The sequence below is a fragment of the Pieris napi genome, chromosome 8 (genome assembly GCF_905475465.1).
Source record: "Pieris napi chromosome 8, ilPieNapi1.2, whole genome shotgun sequence".
Taxonomy (NCBI): domain Eukaryota; kingdom Metazoa; phylum Arthropoda; class Insecta; order Lepidoptera; family Pieridae; genus Pieris; species Pieris napi.
Genome location: NC_062241.1, coordinates 2,562,629 through 2,572,087, shown reverse-complemented (window position 1 = coordinate 2,572,087; position 9,459 = coordinate 2,562,629).

Here is a 9,459-nt window from a genome sequence, read left to right as displayed (position 1 = left end):
AATAATTATAATGATCACTAATTGTGCATGTGAAATCTTGCATCTCCGTGACTTTGAAATTATTTTGATAAAGCTATATTTTTCATGTATGTAAATTGTATACTTGGAGCAGTGTTGGGCTAGTGGCTTCAACGTGCGACTCTCATCCCTGAGGTCGTAAGTTTCTTCCCTGGCTGTGCACCAATGGACTTTCTTTCTATGTGCGCATTTAACATTCGCTCGAACGGTGAAGGAAACCAGCTTGCCTTAGACACAAAAAGTCAAGGGCTTGTGACAGGCACAGGAAGTTATTCACTTGCCTTTTACATTGACAAATGTTCATAAAACAGATACAGATAAATCTGCGGCCCAGACCTAAGAAGGTTGTAGTGCCACTGATTTAAATATAACTTGTATCCAGGTAAACCAGTACTTAAATATGTGTTTAAACGGATGTAATAAGATGACGCATCTTAAGTCAACGCGTGTTAGACTAGAAATACTATTGTAATCGATCGAAACGTACACTTTCATCTTTCATTTTTTATTCTCACCTTTATAGACCAAAGGTGTTAACAAAGTATTAAAGGTTTCAAATGTAAGACTAATTATGTATTATCTTATTTTATACTAAGATAAACAACGTCTTCTCAACTCTATGCTGAAACAGAAAATTCTTATTGTGCATCAATAGCTTAATTATAAAATGTAAGAATGTGTTATGTAGAAATGATACTCAAGTACCGTCAACATATTTAAAGGAAGAGATTGGCTGACACAGGGAATCCTAGTGCGGGGGAGTTTTATTGTGTATAAAAAAGTTTTTTGTTTCTTTAATCTTTGTTTTTTAGAGTTAATTATACTTTTATTAATTGAGAAACTCAATTGCCGCTGCCGATCGAATTCACGCGATACATACTATGTATTTTATCATATTTTACGCGGACGTACTTTACGTTAGCATATAATACTTTATGTCTAATTATTAGATGTTTCATCCTACATATACTAAAATATAAAATACCCGAGATATGTTGTCTCAATGAATTCGTTTCTAAAAAAAATAGAAAGGACTCCAAATTCAGTAGTGAAAACAATATTGTATTACTTATTGTCTTTCCCTGGCTGTGCACCAATGGACTTTCTTTCTATGTGCGCATTTAACATTCGCTCGAACGGTGAAGGAAACCAGCTTGCCTTAGACACAAAAAGTCAAGGGCTTGTGACAGGCACAGGAAGTTATTCACTTGCCTTTTACATTGACAAATGTTCATAAAACAGATACAGATAAATCTGCGGCCCAGACCTAAGAAGGTTGTAGTGCCACTGATTTAAATATAACTTGTATCCAGGTAAACCAGTACTTAAATATGTGTTTAAACGGATGTAATAAGATGACGCATCTTAAGTCAACGCGTGTTAGACTAGAAATACTATTGTAATCGATCGAAACGTACACTTTCATCTTTCATTTTTTATTCTCACCTTTATAGACCAAAGGTGTTAACAAAGTATTAAAGGTTTCAAATGTAAGACTAATTATGTATTATCTTATTTTATACTAAGATAAACAACGTCTTCTCAACTCTATGCTGAAACAGAAAATTCTTATTGTGCATCAATAGCTTAATTATAAAATGTAAGAATGTGTTATGTAGAAATGATACTCAAGTACCGTCAACATATTTAAAGGAAGAGATTGGCTGACACAGGGAATCCTAGTGCGGGGGAGTTTTATTGTGTATAAAAAAGTTTTTTGTTTCTTTAATCTTTGTTTTTTAGAGTTAATTATACTTTTATTAATTGAGAAACTCAATTGCCGCTGCCGATCGAATTCACGCGATACATACTATGTATTTTATCATATTTTACGCGGACGTACTTTACGTTAGCATATAATACTTTATGTCTAATTATTAGATGTTTCATCCTACATATACTAAAATATAAAATACCCGAGATATGTTGTCTCAATGAATTCCTTTCTAAAAAAAATAGAAAGGACTCCAAATTCAGTAGTGAAAACAATATTGTATTACTTATTGTCTATTAAGATGTGTTTTTTAAACAATGCTAAGAAAAATTGAGCAGGCGTTTATATTTAATAGGTCAGGAAAAAGTATTTTTTTTAAACCGGCTGTTTTTTTTGCTTTGTCATTGAGCTTTTCCTGATTACTGTATAATACTTTGTAAATACATATTATAATTATACACATTTGTTCAAATTTAAATATAATCTTAGAGTTTTAAAGTGACTAAACAATACATGTTAAGTCACTTCTGACATAATTAACATCTGACATTAATAACGAGATTTTTAAATTTTATGTCGTTTTTTTGGTGTTTCTTCAGAAATTGTTTTAAATTATAATATTCTTTTATTAATTGTAATTTTTTTTTTATAAATATATTATTGTTAGATCATAGTGTTGTTATAATATAACGATAATATTCAATATTATCAAAAATGTATGAGACGTTTTATTAATGAAAGGCATTTACCAATTTAAAAGAGTTTTTCATTTATATAATTACAAACTCAATCATAAAGAAATATATTTTAAATAAAAAAAACTATACCTTATGTATTACGTAACGAATTATATTGATTAATTTATTGTACCTTTTATGTCTCGTCAATTAAATATTCATAACTTTTATGTCACAAAATCTTGCAGCTATCATAAAAATATAATATTGTAATAGCTTTGACATTATATTATGTAATATTAGTTATATAATAATAAAGGTTCTTTATCGATATAGCGAAAGTTAGTAACTATTCATAAATTTGTATATAATATGTATAAACTAGTAAAGTTCAATTTAATACATATGGGCTTCCTTATGATATTACTACAATGAAATGTCTAGTGTTAATAACAATAAAAAAAGGTCCTAGGTCCAGATTCTAATTCGTATCTCAGTCAGTAGTTAAAATCTCGTCAAGCGGGCTGTCTACGACTAGAATTAAGCTTGGCCTTTACTCTTGACTATCAAAGTAAAACTGCCGAGTTTCTGTATTTTTAGTTGGTGTTTATTAATAGCGCCATAATCTCATTTTCTTAATTGTTATATAATTAACGTCCTACCATGCAATTACGAGCATTGTCGGCCTAGTAGCGTGCGGCCCGCATCCCTGAGATCGTAGGTTCGATCCCCGACTGTACTTCAATGAACTTTTGTATGTGCTACCACTCGCTTGTGCGGTAATGGAACTCATTGTGGGGAAATTGCGTATCACAGACTGGTGATTGAAGGCACAGAAACTACAAGCAAATAATTATGAAATAGATGTAGACATCTGAGGTCGAGACTTTTTTTTTTCTTAATATCGTTTGATTTTTTTATTACATATTAAACTGTCGATATATATGCTCATCACTTTAATCTATTAAATCAAAACGGATGCGGTCAGCGACCTTCACATATACCCTTTGCAAGTGTGAACTTTGAGAGGTCTCAAGGCGTGGTGTACATACATAAACTCCCACGCTATTTAATAATTTAGTACACAAAACTAAAATTTGTAAATTGCATATATATCATGTATATTGATTGTAATAATGACCTTAGTTGAAAGTCATCTGGTACTAAAACATGCGAGCAAGTTGCAAATTGAACACGTCATAATAAAATCTAGCTTAGAGCGTTCTGCTTATGGAAAAAGGCAGGTTTGCACATCAGTTGAACTGAATGGGTAGCCATTTCCATCAGGTTTTTTTTGAAGGATTCTCGCTGGTGGCCTGAAGGCTCTTGACTCAGCTCGGGCTCTCTTGGCGAGTTCGAGAATATTCGGTCTTCTACGACTAGCACAAGAGTGCTTTCTTTAAGACTTGTATCTCGGTTTACGCTTTCGTAGCTTTAGTCGTTTATTTGAATGACTCAATCAAAAACCCAAAGCAAAAAAAGTAAACGGCACAATTTATGCAAACAAGTTATTAACTCATACTTAACTTACCTACCTAAAAATGTTTAAATCTTGTGCGTACTAGAAGATCGAAAAGCATCTATCTATCTTTCTAAGAATTTTTTGCTGACTCAATCAGTCAAATAGTCAAAAACTTAAAACAAAAAAGTACACGGCACAATTTATACAAACAAGTTACTTCTTAACTTACATGATCTAAACTAAAAATGCTTAAAACTTACTAGGATACTAGAAGAACGAAAAGGATCTATCTATCTTTCAAAGAATAATTTATAACATATTTATGATTACCGTAGAATATAGACAGTTACTTAAAGACAAATGGTATCAAAAAACAGCGCATACAATAGCTCATCCATACAGCCAATTGCAGGTATTTTATTGTTAGAAAATATTTCATGAATTCATCATTGTTTCGTTCACAAGAACATTAGATTACTATCGTATCTTATTTTTCTATAGATGTTCCAAACAGTTTGTGAAATTGAGGCTTTGTGAAATGATATTACTTAAGAGGCCTTTAATTAATATTTCGCATATTAATGGCTTGTTTTTAAATACAGATTTTTAGGTAACACGAGAATTTTATATATTAGATAATAGATGTAATCTCAAATTTATTTCCAACACACAAATGCACAAAAAAGAAGAACAATTAAAACAATAACTAACCATAAAATATAATAACTAAAATAATACACATTGAAAAAAAAAAAAAACTAACCTTAACATAAACTAATAAATATTATTAAAAGGAGTCCCTTTACGCAAGGTTCCGAAGATACTGGCAGCGTTCCCCCTTTGAATCGCTAGACTAATTATTTGTCCGAGGTAGCTGCCAGATCTTCGGTCTCCTGTGATGTCGACTTACCTTTTTGATATTTCTTTAAAAAGCCTTAAAGCGCTAGGACCCCACGGACCAAGAGTCTCCACACCGAATGGGACAAAATCATATTCTGAGCCTAGACACCTGTATTTGCATGCTTTAGTTTTTTCAGCCGCTTCACAAGAGATAATATTTTAGGTAATATTTTGATCTATTACAAAGTGCTAAATTGATGATTTTTAATATAAAATCTAAGCTAATTATTATCTTATAATAACAAGAAACAGAGGACTGGTCACCTCTGAATATTGTAAATAATAACCGATGTCTCCCGAGACAAGCACACAAATTATAGTTTTAGTAAGGAAAATGTATACAAGAAAATATAAGAGATAGGAAAAAGTCCCTGGGCACTATAGTAAAACGGAAAGAAATAAAAAAAATAACAAATTACTTATATTCTCAACCACTCAAAAAGTCCATAGAGGTTTAAAAAAACAAGTCAAAGTGTAAAGCTTACCTTATCTTTGGGGTTTTCTAGTGAGTTAAAAATTATATTTATTCAGATTTTAACTATTCAATAACTCGTAATATAGACTATTTATAATTAACCTACTGTTCTCAAAGCTATACACACTATATTCATAATAAACACCTTAAATGCCAAAATACAATTTGCATAGAAATACAATTAATGTATAAGATTACAAAATACCTCATAGATAGTTATAATTTTGACAGTTATTTGAGAACGAACATAAAATATTGGATTTTATTCGTAACAAGAAGCGATGTGCAAATTTTTATTGATGTTTCGCAGTCTTTATTGTTTTAAAAGTTACTAAATTTGCACAGTAGTTTCGAAATATTTTAAACAAAAGACAATCAGTTACAGTTGAACTGAAAACTTCTGAGCTAAGGTTAAATTCGATCCGTATCACCTCGACGTCCGTCGTTCCACAACTGAGCGGTTTTAAGGCAGTTTTTGCCGCGCACCACCACTATGTGGAACCAGCTGCCCACTGAAAAAACTAATTCGACTTAGGGTCCTTCAAGAAAAGAACGTACCAATTCCTAAAATACCGGCAACGCACTCGCGACTCCTCTTGGTTTGAGAGTGTCCATGGGCGGCTATCATCAGATGAGCCTCTTGCCCGTTTGCCCCCTGTCCTATAAAAAAAATGTGGATCGCAGTTGTCTTGTAACTTCAAAGTGGCACATTATACAATATAGGGCTCTGCTGTTACAGATGCGGTAACAGCAGAGCCCTATTCGCTTCCCGACATGCGATTTGGCGGTTGCGTCCGCCTCTCCACGCCCGTTGTTGGTTTGTGAAGATACTTGGCACAGCAAGTATCCTTCATAGACCGGGCCATACGCTTTTACTAGCTAGGAGACATCGGGTCCAGTACTTGCAGGTATGCTTCACCATCCCTTCTTTTGCTGTACGGTGAAGGAAAGCATCGTAAGGAAACCAGCATGGAAAGAACACCCAAAAAGCTGACGGGGTGACACTTGACTTGACACTTGGCTATTAAGATACATAAATGATTACGAGACAGATACAGAAATCTGAGGCGTTTATAGAATTAAAAAAATATTCAAATACATATAAATAGGTATCGAAGTCACGACCTGAGTGTTGAGTGTCGCAGGCAACACTAAGCTTACATTGTTCATTTTTAATAATTTTTCATCATTCTTAAGTCTTTAAACAGTCCGTGATCTTAGAAGACAAACTTTGGGACCCTTTTTATTTGTTCAGTTCCATTTAAAAATAAATATAGTTTACTTTCATAAGTGATGTATGTTCAAATAGACAATTGCAAAAGATTACTTAGAATAGAAAATGCAATCTATTAGTGGTCAAGTGATAATTGAAAATACATTGAGTGTACCGATGCTATCGTTTAACAACTTGCTCAATTCACGAAGAACATTTCCCATTGTGAGTGAAATATCGCGATACTAAAAAATAACTTGCAGATAATGGGAAACATATAAATATACACTGAAGAGCATGAAGCTAGTGAGAGGTTACTTTATAGTAAACAAAATATCATACATTTCAACAATATATGTCAGTTAAATTACTAAATATCTATTGGTGACAACCCTATGGCGAATGCTACACGCTCGATATTTATCGTGATATTTGGATCGTGATCCAAAATTACGATGTGTAGTACATGCGTATGGCGAATGCTACACGCTCGATATTTATCGTGATATTTGGATCGTGATCCAGAATCACGATGTGTAGTATAATAAGGCGAATGCTACACGCTCGATAATTATCGTGATATTTATCGTGATATTTATCTTGTATTTTTTTAGTATACTACACACTCGATACGGATCGCGTCAGTACGACGGTAAATTTCATTGAGTACACTCGTACATTTCGTGTTACAATATGAGTAACAATATTAAGAAAGCTTGCGTTGCCATTATTATTATTATTATTATCAGTATATGCTGATATACATCAATATCCAAGACTTTGAATTGTAAACATTTTCCGCTGCAGCACCAGATCGTTTCAAATCTGTTATTTTTTAAATTATTTTCTGTAGTTTGCCTAGTTTGCATTTGAGGTGTCCCATATGGCCGATTTACACGTATTAAGTTGACTAAAAATTTACTAAATATTAACTTAATTTTAAGTAACTTAACCCGTGTAAACAGTGAATTTAGTAAGAAGTTGCAAGTTAAAATTTAGTTGCAACTAAACAAGGTAGAATAGAATTTTGTCTATTTTTCGGTTAAGTTGGTGGGCGTGGCTAATCACTTGACACGTTTGGACAGGCAAAATTTAGTTAAATTTAAGTGAAAAGCATAAACTGGCGGAGTCATTGCAAAGCTATGCTTTTGCTTTCGGCGCTGGAAGCTCAAAAACATATCCAAAACTATTTGTCCGATATGCGTATACAACAATTAATGAACAGTAGTAGAACCCCTTCCCCAATGAATAATAGTAGCCGTTTTACTCCTTCGCCTTCTTCAAATACGTATTACGTTGAGTCCCCAGAACCTTCACAATCATGTATTGGAGCATACAATACAGTAAGTCCCCAATCAGGAAGAGAAAATCCTATAATATTTTGTTCTGTGGTCGTCCATCTTGAGCGAATAAATGAGTTTAACTAATTATTTAGTATTTTTACGTGTAAACGGTTACTTAAAATTTAGTTAAGACTTGGCAACTTAATACGTGTAAATCAGCCTATACTTATAGGTAATGTTTCTAATACAAGTATGAATTCTCTATATTATTCCGCCTCCATATATGCGCGTCCTCTTCCATCGCTGGCAGAATAAATACTGACGCGATAAATATCGACCAGACACTAGACGCTCGATATTTATCGACGATAATTGATACGGATCGTGGATTTTTAGATTTCTAGAAATCCAGCGATCCGTATCACGTATCGTGATACGCCTATACTACACATCGTGATTCTGGATCACGATCCAAATATCACGATAAATATCGAGCGTGTAGCATTCGCCATAGGCGTATCACGATACGTGATACGGATCGCTGGATTTCTAGAAATCTAAAAATCCACGATCCGTATCAATTTTCGTCGATAAATATCGAGCGTCTAGTCTCTGCTCGATATTTATCGCGTCACAATTAATTCTGCCAGCGATGGAAGAGGACGCGCATATTGAGTCGGCGCCCGCCGCACTTCAAACAAACGACCAAAAACACTTGAAAGAATTTATACTTGTATTAGAAACACTACCTGAGATATGGGACAGCTCAAATGCAAACATAATTAATAAAGTGAAAAGGGCGAATGCGTATGAGCAGCTGCTTCAAATTTTTAAGAAAATTAAACCAGGCGCGACAGCTAAAGACGTGATTGCCAAGATCAATTCATTAAAATCGAACTATAGAAAAGAATTAAAAAAAATAACAGATTCGAAGCGATCGGGTGCTGCAGCTGAAAATGTATATAATCCAAAGTCTTGGGTATTTCATATGCTGAAATTTTTGAATAAAAATGAAAAACCGATTGATAGGGTAATTTGATTTAATAAATTCAGATGTGTATATTTTTCTCTATCTTGAAACCAATGTTTCGCCCATTTCTTTCGCTTTATACGTTTTTTCAATGCTATCGCTAATATAATAGCAACGCAAGCTTTCTTAATATTGTTACTCATTATTATAACACGAAACGTACGAGCGTACTCAATGAAATTTACCGTCGTACTGACGCGATTCGTATCGAGTGTGTAGTATACTAAAAAAATACAAGATAAATATCACGATAAATATCACGATAAATATCGAGCGTGTAGCATTCGCCTACACATCGTAAAATATGATCCGTCCGCACTTTATTTAATAGTATATAAGGGACAATATCGCGGTATGATACTTCGATGCCGAACATTTTATTCCGGCAACATGCTATCCAACAGTCGAACGGGCCTGATTGCATCTCCCCAAATGTGCTGCGTACTTATGCGCCTGATTTGGCTTCTGTCCTAACACGCCTTTTTCAGTACTCGCTCGCTGTCCCGATGTGCTGGAAGACCGCTTCAATAATCTAATCTCTAAAAAAGGCGAACGCTAATCCATCCCACTATCGCCCAATAGCTATAACCCCCTTGTTCTTCGAAATAATGGAAATCAGCCAGCTCCTGGGGTATCTTTAGAGCCATCAGCTGATTAGTGATTGTCAGTACGGCTTGCGTCGTGGTC